Consider the following 20,976-nt stretch of genomic DNA (forward strand, 5'->3'; position numbering starts at 1 on the left):
ATTCACAAACCTTATTAGAGAGTTTAAGTGAAAGCTATTCCTTAAATAGACTCTTACTCAGGAGATGAAAAAAAAAATGCTTAGTGAAGGTGTGAGGAAACAGCTATTTTAGGACTACAATTAACTATATCAGCTCAATTTTAATGGAACTAGTACATTTAATTGCATTCCTAACAGATTTTCTGTTCTCCAGATGATTAACTTGCAGAATGATACCAGCTCAAAGATTAAAATCTCATCAAATATCGAATGGTTTCTGTACAATGTAATTGTGTTTGGTTTATAATAGTTCTTTTCTAATAACCATCCTCTGTCTATATAGCTGTAGATACTGTACTTGGACATTTTCCATCTTGGTGTAAATGACATGACCTTGACCTTTAGAGGTTAAGCAGCTGTGGTTGGTATGGATCTTATATGTTTAATAAACCATTTGTTTTTTATGTATATTTAATAAAGAGAGTTTTCTTTTAATTTTGTTTAAAAACTACACAAGAGGACTACTTTCTCTTTTCTTTCCATTTTTTATAAAGTAACATTTATTATTTAAAATACCCTAAAGAGGTTTATATTTAAACTACTTTTTCTGCACAAGTAAATGGTAGGATTTATATCTGGAAAAAAAATAATTGCAGTATTTGTGACTGAAGACCCTCTAAATATTTTCCAGTGTTACTGAGGGGTGGAAGAGGTACCTTTTGTTGTACTGTAGTTCCTCAAGCTCACTTTTTCCACTTCCTATTAGTTTGCCATTGCACTGCTGGATCCTCCACAGTGCTTGCGAGCTGTATTGTTAGGGGTATTGTTAACAGTCTTTCTTATTGCTGGCCCTTTTTTTGTTCTTAGCCCATTCTGGCAGCTTATTCATAAGTCTCTGTGATGCTCCAGGTTTGTATTGCTGCTTTTCTAGTCTTTATTTTGCTTCAGTTCCACCCAGGAATAACAAAACATTGGTTCATCTACACGTAGGAACAAGTGGGCGTTTTTCAAGTGCTGGCATTGAAGGGCTATACTCTCGCTGTGTATTTATGTGTTTGGATATGTTTTATATACAGCCATCAAAACCATAACTTTGCTGGCGGATGCTAGCTGAGCAGCCATTCAGACCTTGCAGCCAAGCCCCCGTGGCTATGGAAAGATGAAGCCTTCCTCAGTAGGGAAGTCCCCCACCTTTTGCTCTATTGCAGGTGCCGCTGGAGAGGGGGCCTGCTCTCCTTTGGCACTTCTTCCTTCAGTCCACGCTGGAGATGAAGGTAGGGGGTGTTGATAGTACTGCTTCATTTTCCTTCAGTCCTTCGGCACGTCTGCGTGGGATATGTGCATGAGTCTTCCCCTTGGTGCTTCACGTTTCTCCTGAGGTACTGTCTGCCACCGCGTTTCTCAGTGTGGGAGAAGTGAATGTTTTTGCTCGTGTTTTGCCAAATCCATGAGAGAGCAGCATGGGTTTTCTCTGGGGATTTTTTTTTTTGCATATACTTCTTTAGTTTCCTGAGAACTTAATGCTTCAAGTACCACGCGGCTTTTGTCTCAGGAGAGTTGTATTTCTTAAGGAACGTTAGTCCTCCAGGTCAGCCCTTCTCTGCTGTGCTGGAGAACCTGCCACTGATACTGGTATTGCAGGGGGAGATGGGAGGGGAACTGCCAGCGCTTCGCTGCTGAAGGGGGCTCTGTGTGTGTCCGTATTTTCAATGTGTGTGTATGTGTACAGTGAGCCTGTCCTAATGGTTTACTTAACCCTTATGCCTCATACATAAGGTAGAAAATAATTGTCCATTACCTCTGTCTTCTCTAATATTTTTTTAAAACACTGAACAGTTCAAACAGTTCCCAGTTTCCTATTTACTAAATGCTTGCCGGTTTTGAAGCTTTTGACTACGCTGGCATGGGAAAAGGCAGCAGTTTCTGTAGATAATTTTCATGGGAATTGTTACTCTGGGCGACTGTACTTCTAAAAAGGAATTTCTCCCAGAATTTCCTTCAGGCTTGTGTTTCTTTCTTAAGCTGAGTTTAATGAGGTTTTGAAATAAAAATCCTTCTCAGTGGAATACTAAAGTAAATGCTTACTTTTTTGGGGTTGAATTTGCAATATTAAGGTTCTAGATGTTGAAGGAAGCAGCGACAGGTACTGTATACAAATGAAAGAAAACATGCTCAGGCCACGTAAGGGATGTTGGATTTTTGGCAGATTCAAAGCATGGCTGTGGTGACAGGCAGGGAAACTCTCCAGCTGTAAGAAGCCCGACAGGGAGGAAGTTGCATTATGAGGTGCCAGGTATTGTGAAATGAATTTGGTTTTAATATTGTAAAATATTAAGGAACATGAAATTGTAGTAAAATGTTCATGCTATGCTGTGTATGTATGCTTTTAATTAATTTCACTGTCTCCATACCTAGGTTTTCTGAGCTGTAAATACAAGCCTACAGCTTTCAGTGATTTCCTGTAAGTCAAAATACAGACATGAGGGCACTTAAAATGCTGCCACCGCTGTGTACATCCCGGTGAATCGTGTTTCCAGCAGCTTTTGGGGTTACTTCTTTCAGAAGAGCTGAAAAATGATGGAAGAACCTTTTGGTGCTAGCAGCTGATAAGCGGGTCAAAGAGAGGACAGCTAAACGTGAAACGCGGAAGATAGGAGAAGACCATGGGAGTTATCGTGTATGGACAGTCAAACTCCTGTCTTTTAGGGAAACTTCTGGGCTGAATAGACTCACTAAGATATTAAGGAAGGAAAAAAAGTGAATAATACCAAAATACTAGAGGCAGCTGCTGAAAGAGGAAAAAGCAGGGTTGAAGTATGTTTTTTTTTGTGTGTGTTTCTCTTTTTTTAAGGGGGATTAGACCAGGGGACATCCAGAGGTTCCTTCCAAGCTAATATTATTCTATAATTCTAACTGCTTTGGCGTCAAAGGCAAAACCCAGACGCTGCAATTTTCTATTTACAATGAAAAATAGATGGTGCATAGAAACTGTGAATTATTTTTTTCTGGAGTATGTGTATTAATCCTACAGAATTTCCAGCTAGTTTAGGAGCCGGCTGCATGTAGAATGTGTGAGTATGTGCTAAGGGCTATATACAGGTATGCGTGGTAGCAGCAGGGAGGGAGCTGCTGAATTTCCAAGCTTGTCTTTATGAGAAACCTACAGGCTGGTTGTTTAAATGGTTTCAATGTGAGTCCCTCCATCACCAACTCAGAAACCAAAAAAGATTGTGTGGCATTACTTGTTACCTATAACTTTCAAAAGAGAAGCTTTGAAGGAGGAGGAGGTAGTTGGAGAAGAGTAAGAGGATGGGTCTGGAATACATGACAGTTGTAATGCCCTAAAGATTAGGACAGCTTTATAATGATCCTTAGAAATGCCTCACTGTAGCAGAGAGAACAGCTGCATTTTGAAACCAAGTTAAATAATTTCCTTCTTGGGTTTTTCTCGGCTCCTTAAAGGTGAATATATTTTTATACTAGTTGAGAGCACTTCTCTTAAAGGAAATAATGGATGAATTAACTGGAGAAAAGAAATCTCTAGTTGACTGTGAGCTTAATATAGAGTTGCAAGAACTTCAAGTAGCAGGTGTTGTATTGCGTTAGATTCAAAGATTGTTTTCTACCTAAAAATCAATTTCCTTGTGAGAAACTTGGTTTTCTTGCTGTCTTCTTGCTGGGGGATGGTATCTGTATTTCTAGCAGAGTGCAGTCCCTGGGCATCTCTTAAAGGTTCTGTGTTCCTCAATCAAATATTTCATATTTGTGGAATTTAAGCCCTCTCCCCCACTGCAATGAATCTTTTCCTCCTATTTCAGGGTGCTGAGAATCAGGTGGGTAAGTTGAATCTACCCAGAATTTAGCAGATACAAAGTCCAGTTTTGGTTATGGTCTCTCACAGTGCAATCTGACTGCTTGCGTTCATAACTCTGCTAAAATAAGAGTTTTATTTTCCCTATTTTACAGTGGAAACTTAGAGATGGAAATGCTTGTAGCCTATAAAGTATATAAAACCCCTGGACTTTTCAGTTCACGTAAAAATGGTGAAAATGCCCAAAATCCCAAAAGCTATGCTTAGTCCCTGTTGATTGGCACGTTTCTAGTCCAAGCAGAGATGCTAAGGAATTTACGGATTCTTTACTGAAAAGGCTGGATTAATTTGTGGTGTTGAATGCAGCCTCACCCTCTAATGCAAATGCTCTTCTGTTGGTACAAAGCTTTTCTATAGCATATATTGTTTCCAATTAAGTTAGTGAATTATGTCTGTGAAGCATTCAAAAGTATTAAAATAATGTATTAGATCCTTTGCATCAGTACAGTAGGGTATATATCTGGGATTGCTTTGCTATAAAAACAACTAAACCCGAAGTAAGTAACGTTTGTGTAAGAATGATCTATAGATCAGTTTCAAGACACCTTCTCTTGGACTGTGATGTCCTTTTTCAGATGATGAAGTAGAAAGTTTTCTGTTGAGAAATGGAATAAGCTCAGGTTGCCCAAAGGAAAGGCGTTATGAAACCTGTGCCATGGGTTGAAGGCTACCTGCTGAGACAGAGGAGACCTCGGCTACATCTGCCCACCTTTAGCTGACCCGATTAATCCTGCGAAATGAAAAACCATAGAACTTTGTTCTGTAACTGTTGCTAACTTCATGCTTTCTGTAACGCATGTGGGGTGGGAGACCAAAGAGTTACAGAAACCTTGTTGGTGACTGCTAATTGACCTTAGATATGGACTGTGGCATTGGTGAGGCCTTTGATGGCTCATGCTGACTGTTTAAATGAGAAAGCAATAAATAATTAAAGGATTAGCCCCAGGTGCAGGAGATGAGGGAGCATGACATGGGACATGCACATACCTCTGACACTTGGAAGGCCGAACTGGAGGGGAACAGTCTGGTGTGAGGTCCAGGCCACTGGACAGGACTTGGATACTGAGCAGTTGGGTTGAGCGTGCTATTCCACAGGGTCTCTGGTGGCAGTGTCACCTGGACCTTGATTTGTGTGTGTCATAGAATAGACAAGCTGGAACAGAAATGCTGCACCCATCCTGCTTAATAAAGCATGACTAGATTATGCGACATGACACAGGGTGGTGTCTTTTTATTCTTGCAACCACCCCACCCCATTCCCCTGTGACAAACCCATTGTGGATTAGGTGATGTTAAACAAGATTTGGCTCAAGAGAAGTTTCTGTGAACGATTCCGAGCTGGTGATTCCTCTTACCGTTTCACCTCAGCCTTCACCATCTCTCACACGTGTGGTCAGCCTTCTTCTGCAGTGGGACTGCAGATGGGCTCTTTTCCCCAGTTCTACTGTCTGAGCATTTTTTTATGCCTGCACTACTCAGGATTGCCTGACAGCCTTGTGATTTTGTCCAGAAAAACAACTTTCAACTGTTTCTTCCCATCCTGTCTTTGAAAACAAAATTCAGTCTTGTTTGGAAAGTAATGGGTCTGTGATTTGAGAAGTGGGAGAGAAATTAATCCAGATAGACCATGGCTTATCTTCTCAGATTATGATTTTTGAGGCTTTGGCCACAAGATAAAAGTTTCCTCAATTAATTTATTTTCTAGAGTAGGAAAACTTTTAGGAAAGTGGTGGTAGGCAACTTACTTGTTTTTATGCCTTTATATTTAGGGTGCCAGTTAATCGTGTTGCCACCTGGTAAGGATTGGTATTCTGGGGAAACTGGAAAGGCAAAATCGCTAATGGAGAACTACAGAAATGGCAACAAATATCCCAGATAAAGGGACTTTTCAGCTTGTAAATGGGAAGCTGGAACGGTTAGTTTTGTGACAGATGTTTCTTTCAGAGTGGAGTGGGTCAGCTGAGTGAGAAGGTGGTGGCTGATGGTGGAAATGATACTTGGTTAAAAGGAAAAAAGCTTCAAAATAAAACAGCTTGTTGATATCTGAAAACTGGCAGTTGGTGTTGAGTCATCTTGGGGTCCCTCTGACCCCAGTGTGAGCATGACACACGCATCCCTCTGTGAAGTCATTATGTCTCTTTTGTGTTTAAAGTTTGTGTTTCGTGGTTTTACACTGTTTCTGGAAATCAAGCTTTCTTCAGAAGATGTTTGCAGAAAACTGAAGGCTCGGAATGATACGAAATGGAGCTATAGGGTACTTGGAGGATGAGTTGGGATGTAAAGTATCGGTGTGGCACTGGTACTGGAAGGTTAGCTCTGTACCCGTACAAATTCTGTGTCTTTCATTGTAATGGTTGTTGATGCGTAAAATCCATGTTCTTTTTCCCCTGTTCGTGTCAGCTAAATGCAAGTTGTGTTTCCAAGTTCACTTGCACCTGACAACCATGCTTTATCCTGACAACCGAGCTTTATTGTGCATGTAACTTCTGGTAACTATGGTCAGGTCGTAGTTGCTACCTGGTTTAATATTCTTGGTTGGCATAATCATGGATAAAAATAACCCATTCTCTGACTGGGAAAAAAAAAAGTTCTATAACTCTCCTTAACTGTCACCTGTATTTGTGTGGGTGTGCAAATATGCTATGGGAAGCTACGTGTAAAATATATAGTGACCCACTGAGTAGGCCTCTCTCAGTCCCTTCTACGACTGGTAGTGTAGCCTACCTATAAAACCTGTGGTCAATTTGCAGTATACGATTCAGAGTGACATGCAATGCAAAGTAATCTTAAAAAAAAAAATAAAAAATTACAGGCTGTTTTCTGTAGTAACTGCACACTCTGTCCCCCTGCCCAGTCACTATAAGTACCGTTGCGTGACAGAGCTACAATTAATAGAGTGGCTTCTGTCTCTAGTTAACGCAATAACGGTTGTGTTTTCTTCTGAAATGTGAGTTGAGGTTTAAGGGGGTGGGCCTGAAACCGGGTCAGAGTCTGAGGATTAGAATTAGCCAAACTGACTGACCTTCAGACCCTTACAGGCCTCTTCAGCAGCTCCGCGTGGTTATGCGGTATCCGTGAGTTTAAGGGATAGAAGCAATTTCAAAAGTAATATGTCATATGCTTTTTAATTTCCGTTTCTGGTGGTGCAAAGGTTGCCTTTGGATCTGCAAAGTAGTTTGTTGCTCTTAATTGTAATAATGAATGTGGCGGCTTGGGTTCATAGTCATTACCCTTTCCATAACAGCTGCTGTGTGCCCATCTGCCTGAAGAAGAGAAAATGTGCTACAAATTTAAGTGAAATTGTGTGAGCTACACTAGGAAGAGGAGAGCGAGCGGCAGATTCTTTGCCTTTAAAATATACAAATGCCAGTTCATAACTTTCTTTCGTTTTTCCATAGTATTTTGGCCAAATCAATGTAACACGAACCTATGTCCAGGTAGAGGAGGTGGTAAAACAGCCATGTTGTAATCACTTGGCCTTTCCTAAAGCTGTGTTATTTTTCTTAATAATACCCTTAGGTTTTAGTTTCCTGCTTGAAATGCCCAGGCCGTTTCCCCAGAGGCTGTGTAACAGATCGCCGCTCATAGTTCTCCTGACATTTTGTGCCTTCTTGATTGCCTCATTTTTCTCCTAACCATACCACTTCCATAGATCCAAATATATACTTGTCCTCTGTGATGTATGCGCTTCCTAATCGTTGAAATGTTATTCAAACTGTTAATGCATTGTGCCGGGGCTGTGCGCAGGGTGGGAGGGAAGGACAATTGCCTTCATCTCTGATACCTGCTGGCTGTCCAGCCCAGAGCTGTACTGGCCCTTGGCTGCCAGCTCGTGGTGCAAATACACTGTGATGTTATTAGCCCTTGCCACCTTAGGCTATTTCTGGTGTAATTCCTTTCTGATATATTCATTATTAGATTTCCCCCTCAATGTTCTTTAGAATTTTGAGAGATTTGTTCAGTATTTGCTAATTTTTATGACTTGATCTTAACTTTGTGAGCACATTAGCTCAATCATTTTGCATAAAGCTGTCAAACGATGTCAGTCATAAACCTCTGCTGTATCTCCTTACTATTCTATATACTATTTACTATTTGAATTAGTTTTAAGTTACACGGTATTCTTTTGTAAAGTTTAAATATATTGACTTCAGCATTTTCTTCATTCTTTTTCACTTTTGTTATTTGTAGTAAATCAGTAAAAATAATTTCAAAGATGCAGTAAAGGATAATGCTACTTAAAAAATAGGTAGAGACTAACAATAAGGACTTGATGAACACGGTGATGTTCCCTTGAGGGCAACAGCAGTATGCTAACTTATAACGGTTGAAGGGGTTTTAAGTACAGTAAACCAGAACTATTTAAGCTGGGATTGATGTAAAGTAGGCTAATAGCGCTCTCTAGAAAAGGGACAGTATCTCATAACAAAGAAGTTTTATTTCGTGATGCCACTGCATGTGTTCAATGGTAAGCTCTCTATCTGTTTTCGTTCTTCTGTTCTCCTGCTTCATCTGGTTGTGGACACCATGCTTGGTGCTGAGAAACACGGAACATGCTTGTGGAGGGCATGGCAGCTTTATTCATTTCCTACTTTAACATCTCTGGCAACATTCCCAGGTTGAAAGCTGATGGAAACAAACTGCTCTTTAGGCTGCAGATATCTTGAGGAACGTGTAGTTCTGCTTTCTTGGCTGGTTCTTAGGTAGTTTGCCATGAAAAATGTGTCATAGCTGTGTGATATAACACGGAAAAAACCACCAGTGTTACAGAAATCTGTTTATAGATGAAGTTTAGTTTCTTATAAAGAAATGTAATGAGTGCAAACTAATTTAGAAACTAACTTTTTTAAAGACAAGCGCACCGGGGGTGTGTTCATTACTTGTCATTACAGCACTGAGATGTGCTTTCCCAGCTCTTGCCCTGTTTATCGTTCTGCCTCTCCTCCGCAGGTCACTCCCTAGCTGTTCATACATCCCTCTCTGAATTTCGGTCCTGTGCCCAGGCTCATTGATTGCCCTGGGGACACCATGGCATGGGGACACCATTGCTCCATGCCCCTCCCCTCCAGCCGCCCCTCGTGCATCCTGGCTAATGCAGTCTTCCCTTCTTCTCCTGAGGGTCCTTTGTCACCTCAGGAGGTCCTCAGTGGGGGCTGTCAGGGGCTGGGGAGTATGACAGGAAAAAAACCCTTGGACAACAAAATGCCTGGAAACTCACAGTGTTAAGCATACCATGGGAAAATCAGTTATTTTCCTAACAGGCCTAACGCCTAATAGCAGTGTGAGGTGCCATTTCTTCATGGCAGCAAGTGAAATATTTTTGCACTTTACGTTGGTGACTCTGTCAAGGTGGGTTATACATTTCAAGCACGCTGAAGCAGATTTAAACGTAGCAGTACAACTGCCAAATGTGAGTTTCTCATTTAGAAGGACAAGTAATAAATGTGTATGTGTATTGTGAGATCCACCGCAAGTAATTCAAGCAGATTTCTCTGAAGTTTTTCTTTTCAAACAATCTAGGATGCTGCAAAAATGACTTTCAATTCTTTAGGCTCCCACAGATTGCAGCACAGAAAATCAATACTTTTTCAGCTAATGTCAATTTTTTCCATTAAAGGATATATGAGGAAGCATGAGGCTTCTCGGCTTCTCTGACTTCTGTGTGCTTCCCAGACAGCTAATCTTTATTTATCTTTATATTTTGTATAATGTGTACTTAGTGCTTGTCATTTTATTCCCATTGCCAACCGTTGTTTGTGTTTACAAGTTAAATACTCAAATAATGAGGGAACTGTGGTGCATTTTAAAAGCCTTGGTTCAAGTACCTCAAGTTAAGAGGGTGAATGTTTTGAGGAAATTAAGCTTCGTAAGAAACTGAAAACGATCCCTACCATGGGTTAGTTTTCTGCTCATTCGGTAATGTGATGGCTTGTGTTATCTTCATAGCCACTGAAATTTGTCAGTGTTAAGTATTGGTACTGTGGAGGGTTTGTTCTTCAGTTTAATTTTTATGAACTGGAATGTTCCCTGAACAAAGGTTTCCTATTAATATTTCGACAGCAAGACAAATGCATTTATTTTTTTAATTTTGTTTGTTGCTTTAATGATCTTCTAGCTATGCCTATACACATCTTTTGAAAATACTGTAGATTTGCATTAGAGAAAATATTTTTTTATTATCTGAAGCAAATACGCACTTTGCATTTCTTTTTCCATAGATTTATCAAGAGTAGCAAGAGAGTGGCATGATCAAAGGCAACACAACGGGTCAAAAGTGAAAGACAGCAAATGTCAAAGGTTAGGTTTTGCTCATTATTTCTGTTTTGCTAATGAGTGCGTGTGTGCGTATGAGCAGGATGCAATAGCATTTGCTGCGCCAGATGAGAAGTAGAGAAATAAAATACTTCAGGGCAATGATGCTCCGTTCTAGGAGGAGATGGATCTTGCAAATAATGACATTAGAATTTTGCTGAAGTTCCTCCCATGATGTTTGCTTTTACTGTTGCTGCAAAGTTTGCCTGAACATGAGAGCAACCTCCCATGAAGTTTCACTTGATGATCTACGAAAGACCTACATAAACAAAAATGGGGAATGTGTATCTCAGAAAACGGGCATGAGGAGAACACGATTTAGCAAATGGGCTCAGAACGCAGGGTCAGAAACTTTAAGCAGAGACAGAATATTATCCCCTTTGGGTTATGCCCGATTGCAGATTGCAACGGAGACTTCTTAATGAGCTTACAAACCTGCGTCCCGTGTTCACCTGCAACACCAGCGCAGGCTGGGCAGCTGGGTGTCCGCCGCTTCGGGCAACAGCTTCAATGATGCTCATAGAGCTGCAGAGGTTTGTAGGTACTTTGGTTAGCAATCTTGCAGCAAGCTGAGCAACGTATTTCAGTATTTTTCACTGTAATTAACATTTTACACACTTCAGTACATTTAGTACCATGTTCCAGTTCTTTCTGTGCACAAACCTCTATTTTCCTATCTTTGTTATTAAACTATCTAGCTGTAAGAGGCAAAGTCAGTGTTAAAGAGAAATGCACAAAGGGCATTTGTAAATGTAAATGCCATGTAAATGGCAGAAAGTCAAAATTAAGCAAACCATTTCCAGTGCTATTACTAGATGTAGGAGAGAATATGACTTTTTACAAATAGTTTGAAAGACTAAAACATAAATATTTGAAATGAATGGAAGGCAGACTTCAAACTCATAGCAGACATTTGTCACAGTTACATACTGTTTTGCCGAGGGTCTGACTGGAGTGGTGTAGAACTGGAGACCAGTGCCCTGCATAGATGGAGGGAGATTTAAAAAAAAAATATTAAAAAAATGAGGGAAGTCTATTTCCCAACTTTCCCAAATGCATGGGTGAAGCCCTGCTTGGTAGAATAGACGCAATTTTCCTGCCTCAGAATGCTTGTTAAAAATCAGAGAAAAAAAGAATGAACGTGAGATTTTCTTTCCAGAACACTGCAATTGTGAACTGAGTATCTCAAGTGCTTTTTTTTCCCCCTCTCTCTCCTTGTTAATCTGCCTTTTAGAATTTTTATAGTTGGGAAGCTGTCCCAAAACACTTATTTGTTAGGTGTCACTATGTAGCATTAATACAATTAACCTTACAAGTCCTTTTTTCTTCCCTAGCGTATTCACTTGGTAGTCTTTCAAGAATTATTTTACTGCTATTTTCTGATGTTGATTAATTTTGGAACAGGTATTGCGTACAGCAGGGGAGTTTCTCTGCTGTGTAAATGGCTCTGGGCATCTTGGCTGAGGTTGCTGACACATACTTGGCTACGCGCTGACTTACCAGCTATTGTCAAGGACTAAGAAATGTTGCAAAAATAAAATGAGTTACTTAAGAAAATTACTGTTGTCCTTACAGTTGGAGTGCTCTCTCCTCCAAAGGAAGAAAAAAAATTTGTAACTTGAGAGTTGATATTGAGATAACGTAAATGTTGAGGTTAACAAAATATTTTATGGTGTTGGGGTATGAAATAGTCCTAAAGTGCTTTTTTTTTTTTTTAAAAAAAAAATTAAAAATGGCTAAGTTGAGTATCTGTGTTAGTTCAGTGGCAATATACACGTTAATGAAAAGTTTCAGTTGAAAAACACTGACTAGGTCTCGCTTTTGAGTAGGACTTGGATGCTTCTCTGTAATTCAGTCCTCTGGTGTAACTTTCCGGAGGTATATTTATTTGTAAAAATGACACTATTATGACCGATAATACATAATATTTTTTTTGAGATAATGTTTATGTATAAGTAAATGTATCACAATATATTTTTACTGTCTAGGTGATGGATGACTTGGAGTCAATGCAGTCCAACAGTTATTCTCGTGAATTTACAAATACTGAGTTGCCCTGCATAAAACCTTGAGTTTATAATTTGTGAACGGTAACAAGGAGCAGAGGGAGAAATTTTATCTGTATTTCTATTTTTGCTGTATCTTTTATGGTTTTTAATACAGTAGCACTTTATCATTTATACTTTAGGCATTACTCTTGCATGCAGTATACTTTTCAGGACTACTCTTATGCCTAGAGGTTGCTGTGAGATAATGTTAGGAGCTTTCTCAGTAGCTATGAAATCAGTAGACAACAGTCAGAGAAGCTTAAAAAGGAGATGCTGAACTTCAAAACGTGGGTTGTACGGCATTAGAAGTTCAGAAAGACCTGATGACTTGAGTTGCAATTTCCAACGCAAACTGTTTAGGTCTTCATGGCCAGCAAAAGATGAAGTGAACGCCTCTATTCCATTTTTCTGCTTCAGCAGTGGTACGCAGCTGTTCTGTTTCATAAACATGGGTGATTCCCCTTGTATTTTGGTCACCAGCTTTATTCATACAAATTTATCGTAACAGTCCTGTCCATATTTTTTTGAATCTTGCCCTGGAAAATCCAAATTTATCAGCATCTCACGTGAGAATAAGAAGCTGTTAGCTCTCAGTGCTCCCTGATTTGTCAAAGTCATCGATCAGCGAGTGGAGGAATACTTAATGAAGCCCGTTTGATCAGAGTCTGTGATAGCCAGCGCATCTTCTTGGCTCTGGCCGAGACCGCAGATAAAATCTTACGTGGTTCCTAACCGCAGGGGTGGAGGTGTGCATGGGATTCTGGCAACTGGGGGGTTTAATGATACAAGGCGGAGGTCTGGTGTCACCATGAAAGAAAAGATTTGGTGTCTGTCCTGAGCATGAGTGTATTATTACCTAACGGCAGTAAATGCCTCCTCTTCAGGTTGAGAATCAGTCCTAACAGAATTGCGGGTGAATATTGTGCTTCTTCCTTCTGAGAAGTCATGACAACAGTAATTGAAACAACCAGATTTATGTTCAGCTGCTTACTGCTGGAGGTCTTTGTGTTATCTTTAATGCAGCGATAATTTAGGTCACCCTTTAATCTAAGTAAAGGAGACCATGAGGACAGAATGTCCAGAGAACGCTGTTGATTTTGGTGCTAGTGCACTGTATGAAATTTCAGCTTATAATCTTTGATATGAAAAAAATATGGCTTTTAAAATTATTTTATAGATTATGCTGTGTATTTATTGATTATTTATTTTGGGTATCCTCTTATCCTCCTACTTCTACGTATAGTACCAGGTCCTTAAAAATTATTTGTTTTATTGCAAATTGGTGTGGATATGCAAGTGCAGCAAGAGTCTGTGAATCTGTAATATCTCCGCCCTGCGATTTGAAGCCCTTAAGCAGTGTCCTCCTGGAGCCCCGCTGAAATAGATGAAGGGCTGTGTGTGCTGTAAACTCCAAGGCCTGCACATAAATAGCTGTACAAGCAAAACTGTCTTCCAAAAATTAGCTCAGAATTGAAAACACATTAAGTTGTTTTAGTTTTTTTTCCTCATGACACCAAACAGTGCAAGGAATGTTTTAACTCATCATTTACTCACATAGTTCCTCAGAAAATTAACACACTGTCAATAGTAGTAGTTGTAAGGACAAGTCTTTCTTTCATTTTCCTGTTATTTATCTCCTGAATACAGTCTACCACTGTCACTTGTTTTATTTACATTTCAGAATGCATAATAATTTATAATAGAGAAATATGGCTGCTGTTGTCTCTTCTTCCAGGCTTAAATAAGAATGTCTTTTCATATCTATTTATATTATGTATGTTAAACCATCATTGTGAAATTGACAATGCCTCTGAGTACGTTTTATGAGAGTTGAAAGCCCCTGAGTGATAATGTCAGGGTATCACTGACCTTGTCGGTGTATTAAGTGCTAGTGGTAGCGTTTTAGGATGCAGAACATCTTGATAGTCAGACATCTGTGACCTGGGCCTCTCATATGGTCTTGTTCAAGTGTTCTCAGTGGTAACATCTGCTTTCTTATGTTAGAGAACTGGAGTGCTTTCCTTGGACAGGGAAAAATGTCTGAAAATGTAAAACACTTGTAAGAAAGAAGCACCCATTCTGGGTGATAGAGGCCAAGAAGGTTTTTTGGTCAAAAATAGTTGCAAGTACTTGCAAATCTAGATAAACAAACACTGTAATGGAGTTTTCTGACCAGTTGTGGCTAAATAAGTCCACCGGAAACTGCAAAGTTATATCTCTTACTCTGATTAGTGGGAGCTATTCTCAGGTTTTGGGAACTGGGGTGATCCATGGGGGGGAAAAAAAAAGGTTATAGTTAAGGCAGCATCCTTAGAAAAGTACTGCTAATGACTTGGAAAATGTATTTGTTCCCTTTTTTCCTTTCCTCCACGTGAAAGATGAGCACAGGAGGGCTGTGACAGGTTAGGTCTGCTGAGCCCTGTGTCCTGCCTGTGGCAGTAACTCCCAGCAGGGACCACAACGTGCTGCTTTTACCGGCCCTTCCCCGGCTGCTGTCGCACTGGGAGGCGTCTCAGATCACTTGAGAGGCATCTTTTCCTCCCTAGTCAGTCCAATCAATTCCTAGACCTCAAATTTGTATGTATGTGTGCTTATTACAGTGTGCTACGACGCATGTAGGTTTGAAGAAGCTCAGAGAAGATAGACATAGCATCCAGTAACGTGGGCTGGTTAGCGTAGGCTGGAGAAACCTTTGTGTGTCACTGGGCAGAGACTACAGTGACAAATGAGTAAACACAATTAAAAATAAAAATTTGGGTTATTTTCCATCTTTCTGGCAGGGTCTTAAAGGATCCACTGTAAGTTTCTGCGTGGCATCTGTCACAGGGCTCTCCAGGGGCGATGAAAACTGGAGGTGGCTCCGTACCTCCTGTGGGCCAGACAGGAAATGGAGAGGCAGGACTCGGGTCCACAGAAGAGGATTTTTGATTCTGTTAGATTAGGAAGTGCAGTTTATTGGTTCACTATGGTCTGAAAAAAAAGTTGCAGTTTTGTACCTTTGCTAGTGATTTTGGATAAAATTTAGCAAATACTTTCCACAAAAGGAAAAGTTGAATTCATTTGAATACGTTTGCAATGAAGTGATCACTTTGGTGTGTCTTGATGTTGAAATGGACTTTTCCCCCCAAGTTAACTTGAAATTTCTCCTTTCTTCCTCCTCTTGGTCTCTGAATTAAAAAAAAAAATCCACTATTGATAAAGCCAAAGTAGGTTATTTTTTCAGTTAAGGATTTGAGGTTTAGGAAACACGTCAATAAACATACCCAAGGAAAAACTTGGCTGTTCCAAAAATATAAGGCAGACTTTTCTAGTTACGAAAAGCCATCCCAGCATATGGTGTGTTTCTTTTAAGATGCAAAATATTCATATACTGAAATGAACCTTCTGGAGGAACTTCGAGGCAATAGCTTCTGCTCTTAAAGCTTCTGCCTTTATTTGTTTCAGCGGAGATTTACTTTCTGAAAATTTTTCTTCCCAATCTCTGAAAGATGTTAATAGTGCCCTGCCAAACTGTTGCTGACAATCTATTTCTTGTAGGATGCTGTTATATATAAATAGCCTTTTTAAATATATTTAATTTTTCAAGCCAGGAGAAACATTCCGATTTGCTTTCAGCATGAGTCTAGAATAACATTCATGTCTCTGGCATAGTAGTTGTTGTAGTCTTGTAGGACAACTGTTGTACACATTATCTGACATGACTGCGGTGGCAGATTAGGTTGGGGTTTGTATGTGATTGACGTGTTATTGCATACAGGGCTGCCTCATCCGATTTTTTTTCTGTGCCTCCCTCACTCTAGCAGTAACCTGTGCTCGCTGCCACCGTCCTAGTGTGACCTTCATACAGACCAGCGAAAAAAAAACTCATCTTGTTTGCTCAGCATCCCAAAAGACAATTAGGAATGGTTGCCTGAGCAACATAACATCCTTGTCAAATACCACAGGGATTGCTGTGATGCCAGTTGGACCGTTCTGACAGCAGTGGCAGGCTTCCACGGGCAAAACAGTGGAGTAGCAAAGGAATGTTGTTGCTTCCCATTTGCTTTTTATCTTTGCTTGGATTCTTTTCTGCTGAAGTGGTGGGAAATAAGCAAAGGCACGGAGTAAACAGAGGAGTAGGAAAAAAAACCAACCCACATTAAAAAGCAACATAAGCAAGGAAAGGAATCCTGTGGGAAAGAGAGGTGGGGATGCTCTGCGTTTCGGGTGGAGGAACAAAGCAATGGAAAAAACAGAAAAGAGTGTCAATGTGGAAGAAGCATTTAAACAGAATAAAGCTGTTTAGAAAAGGAAAGAAGGAGAAAACATGGGAAATGCTGAAGGAGCAGCAAAAAGGGGTAAAAATGGGAAACGTCTTGTTTCAAGCATTTAGTAACTCTTATGTTAAAACTATTTCTTCATGAGAGGTGCAGTTTTTTGTCTTTGAAAAATCTGTGTTTCAGGGTTTGTTTTTTTTTTTGGTTGTTATGGGTTTTTTGTTTGTTTGTTTGTTTGTTTTTTCTTGTTTTAAATGAAAAAGAAACGAACAGACGTATTGATGCTTTGATACTTGGGTTTGTTTCCCTAATACAAAACCTGCTTTCTGGGTGCAGGTGGCTTATCGGCCTTGTGTGGTTAAGGCACACTTGTATTTTGCAGCCAACAGCACACAAGGGAGCAATATGGGTAGTATCACATCTGTCTGCCTTTTTTCTTCTCGGCTTGCATGAAGAGCTACCTCTTTACAGCTAGGATAACTGCGGGGAGGCCTTGGCACCCGTCCAGACAAAGGGCTCACCCTCACGTCGCTACATCCATCGTGGGACGCTGCAGCTACTTGCCTGCTGTCAACCCACCTAATTCTCCTTGGTTTGTACACGTGTAGTCTGTGAGTTCTTGGATAGCTCCTGTGCCGTACGAAGTATTTGTTCCATCTGTTCCAAGCATTTGAGCTTTATAATAAATTCAGAGCAATTGAGAGGGTTAGATCTTGACTGTTTTCTTTAGCCAGTAAAGAGTTATAATACATGGAAGTCTTTGAAAAGAAAAGCTAAGCCATGAGAAGAGAACTACAACAACAAACTAAATGTCAAATAACAAATATCTTCTTTCAGTGTTTTTTCCAGAGAGGTGTATGTATTTGTTTGTTTGTTACCTGAGTTCTCATTAAGAGTCAGTTTATTCTGCCACTTAGGTGCTGGTTTCTTCAATTCTTACAAAAAGACACTCCTTGTTAGTCCAGAAGCGTTTGTGTTCTCCTTTAACTGCTTTTCTGCTATGTGATTTAATTATGGATGATGTCATATTTAAGTTGTTTTTTTTTCTGCAGTAGGATGTTTTGGTGGGATCAACAAAATCTGTTATGTTGATGCGTGTCCTAATGTGTTAAAATCTAATTTTTGCTGGTCATTGTAGCACTCTGCTCTGTCACCTACTTTTAACGTAGCTTCTACTGCCAACAGTCACAATTACTACAGAGGATTCATGCCTGTGGAATTGGGTTTAGAAATCGCGGTGTACTGGTTTATAAGTTAAGAGCTCTAACACTAACTACAGCCAAACTTATTTCCCTTCCTGGACTGCCTAATAGTCGACATGAATTTATTTGATACTTTTATGGGGTCCACTTCTGTTCACGTCCTATTTATATTATAATCTGACCCATATCTCTTCATGTTATTGTGTGATGTTTTGATAGCAAGGTGAAGTTCTGATTGTCTGGTCTGCTTCTTATACAAACATCAATTACCAAAGTAGCAGAACATAATGAACCGGCTACATAAAAGTACCGATACAGGTTGTCCTCTCCTGTCCCTCTAAATTCAGTCTTCAGAGCATCCCACTTCAAAGGACCTGTCTTTTTCTTTTAGAGAGTCTGCACTTGATTTGAGTTCCCTTTTTGCTAAAATGTTTATAAACTTGAAGCAATTGCAGCAGCTAGGCATATAAAATAGTCACCCCGCTGTAGGAATTTGAGCAGATTTCTTGTAGAAGCTTTGAGTCTGCTAGTGGGAATTTTTGTTTTATTTAAACTTCAAGTCTAAATCAAGGCTAAATACAGATTTAGGGGTTAATTTTAGGATCCCCCTTGTTAAAAACCAACAAAAATAATTGACTCTTGTCTCTAAGATAAAGCTAATTAAAATGAAAAGGTTACATTTTTGGGTACACTGTCCTCAGGATAAAGCATCTCTGTTTATATAAACAGAGTTTTTTCTTTCTTGATTTTTGGATGATATAGTACATTTTTGCAGCATAGTTGCAGATAAAATTCTTCCTATCATTGTATGAATGTTGTAAATAATAAGTAGAGAGACCTAGCTTAATTTCCCTAACCTTTATGGAATAGAATAAATTTTACTGAAGTATTTTTTCTTTCTACCTTGGAGTCAAAATCTCTGTTATGGTATGTATTTATAAAGATTCTTTTTTTTTTTTTGTCTATTGACTAAAAATTTATAAAATAAAGAAAAGAAAATATTTATTCACTCTTTAATACAAAAATTGGTTACTTTGTACTTTGCAAAGCTGTATATTTCATAGGTTGTTCAGCGAATTCTGAGTGACGTATCTAGAATTCCTTGTTTTTTAAACAATACATTCATGATAATGCTTAAAGTACTTCTAATTGTCATAATCACCTCCAAAAAAAGAAAATGACCATTCTATAATTGTAGAACTTTTTTTCCCTTAAATTTATCTCCTTTTCCTGCAGCCTGTGTAATCGGCTTCCTGCAGCCGATCATAATCGGCTTCTGATCCCATATTTCCCAGGAGATCTCTATGTATTATTATTAGTTTTATTAGATTAAAATAGAATTCCTGAAACATTTGCTGTATGTCTGCTATTAATGTGATTGGGAAGGGACTCTCTGGGCTGTTTTATTTAATTATTTGCCCGTATTTATATATTGGTGTGCCTTTTTATAAATACTTATGCAAGTCAAGTGGATTGGTGAGTCACTGTGATGTTAAAGTCAGTTTACAGTCACCCCCTCCCTCCCAGTCTTACTCAACTCTTCAGAGATGTGGTTATTGGTAATGAGTCATCTCGCTTGACTTCACTGATACAGTCCTACTATTTCTTAAAATTTTGTTACTGCAGCAGATGTAGTACAGATAGAGAACAAAATAAGATGGAATATTTCCTAGCATGCACATCACAACCGAAAGGTACTAGCTGAATTCCATTTACAGAGTTTTTGTGTGCAGTACAGGTCAAGATACACTTCTAGGACTGATACTTCCAAATTTTTTTTTTTAATAACCACATAATGAGTGTTTATATTTCAAACCAATCAACGTACCATTTCTTTACAAGCAACTTTCAGAAGAGGTCTGCACTTCTATATGCATTAGGGAATTATTAAGAGTATAGGAAGAGATGATGGTTGTCTGGCTTGGCCTGCTACATAACACAAGAGAAAAACCTCCACTTACAGTTCCTGCAACAATCCAATTGATCTGTACTATATTTTTGTAAGCAATAATTCTACTCTCTGCTTATACCAACTCCATTTAGAAACATAAAAGTGCAGAAGCAGAAGAAAACACCTGAATTATTGAATTCCGCCTACAGCATCACATGCAGTTCTGCAGTGGGCGTTAAGAAGGTCTGTAAAAGCACCTGCTGTGGCCAGAAGTCAGAAATATGCCTATCATCGTAAATCCTATTGTATCAACAACCCAGATATAAAAATGCAAATTGCATTAGCAGGAGAGCAAAACTATTTCCATTGTCCAGTGACTTGGAAGTGCTGATATGTCCCCAGCAAAGTGTTTATACTCACATGTCACATGCCATGCTCCTTTCCTGCTGTCACTCCTTAAGCCCTGGCGGTTTGACCTAGAGGGAGAATCTTGCTCCTGATCCTGGGTCTGGTAATCAGATTACCTCTGGAAGTACACAGGTTCTTGAGAAAGTTCTCATTGCCATTAGGATCATCAGTGCTTCCTGCTTGGTACCAGACCTGTGCCTTCTGTAAATCACTGATGATTCAGGATCTCCTCGGAAATGTGGCGGAGGAGGAATAGGGCGCTTCCTGGTGCGGGCAGACTGCTGGCACCAACGGTGGAACATGATCTGACTCAGTTGAGAGAAAAACCCCAGCAAACCCAGTGCTGGTCAACCTACCTTGCAGCAAAGTCTGTTGTCTTCCTATTTCTGCAAAACCCGACAAACTGAACACAAATCAAGTTGTTCCAATAGTCCTGCTTGAAAATATGTACTTTATTTCTAGTATAAACATGTTAGCTTCAACTTGAGAACAGGGCTTCGTTTCTCTCTCCAAATCTCTGAATTTAGAGCAGGCTGAAATCCAAGACTTTGGAAATTGCACTAAGTACGAGCGCTGGTGACTAGTGTAAACCTGTGCTGCATGTTAAGTGTGTGCAACAAGGAAGGAAACAACGGCGCTCTTAAAAAGCTGTAATTGCAGTAATAGTCCTGTTGACTGGGTCAATTCCAAGGCAAAAAAAGGTCGCAAATGATTTTACTATGTGAACTCTTATTAAATGTGATGTTGTTTGTGAGGTTTTTATTTACATTGTCTACATAGAAATGTTTTTCCTTGCATTTTTGAGGCTGGAGAAAGGAAAGGTTGCAAAGCCCACTGAGAAGATGTGTTTGGTGAGATGGTGGGAAGAGAGAGAAAAAGAAAGGCGATATCGGAATTTCTGTTGATAACACTTACTAACTGTGATGGCCAAAATGTGATGCAGAAGTCTGATGTGCTATGGCCAGTGGTGAATCTTCTACGCATCATCTTTATTGCTCTAGGGTTGGGT

General features: G+C 39.6%; 1 protein-coding gene across 6 annotated transcripts in view; it reads left to right on the forward strand.

The window, feature by feature from the left end:
* The window catches only part of OSBPL6 (oxysterol binding protein like 6), a 111,070-nt gene that overhangs the window by 971 nt on the left and 89,123 nt on the right, over positions 1-20,976 (forward strand). For 4 of the 6 annotated variants that reach the window (XM_054209978.1, XM_054209972.1, XM_054209977.1 and 1 more), the window contains exon 1: positions 10,068-10,147. The exons of 1 other annotated variant lie outside the window; for it this stretch is intronic. The gene's annotated coding sequence lies outside the window, so the exon portion shown is untranslated. Of the gene's footprint in view, positions 1-10,067; positions 10,148-16,476; positions 16,548-20,976 lie in introns of those variants that run through there. One more of the 6 variants, XM_054209974.1, reaches the window with a different exon arrangement.

This window comes from Rissa tridactyla, chromosome 7 (assembly GCF_028500815.1).
Source record: "Rissa tridactyla isolate bRisTri1 chromosome 7, bRisTri1.patW.cur.20221130, whole genome shotgun sequence".
Classification (NCBI taxonomy): Eukaryota; Metazoa; Chordata; class Aves; order Charadriiformes; family Laridae; genus Rissa; species Rissa tridactyla.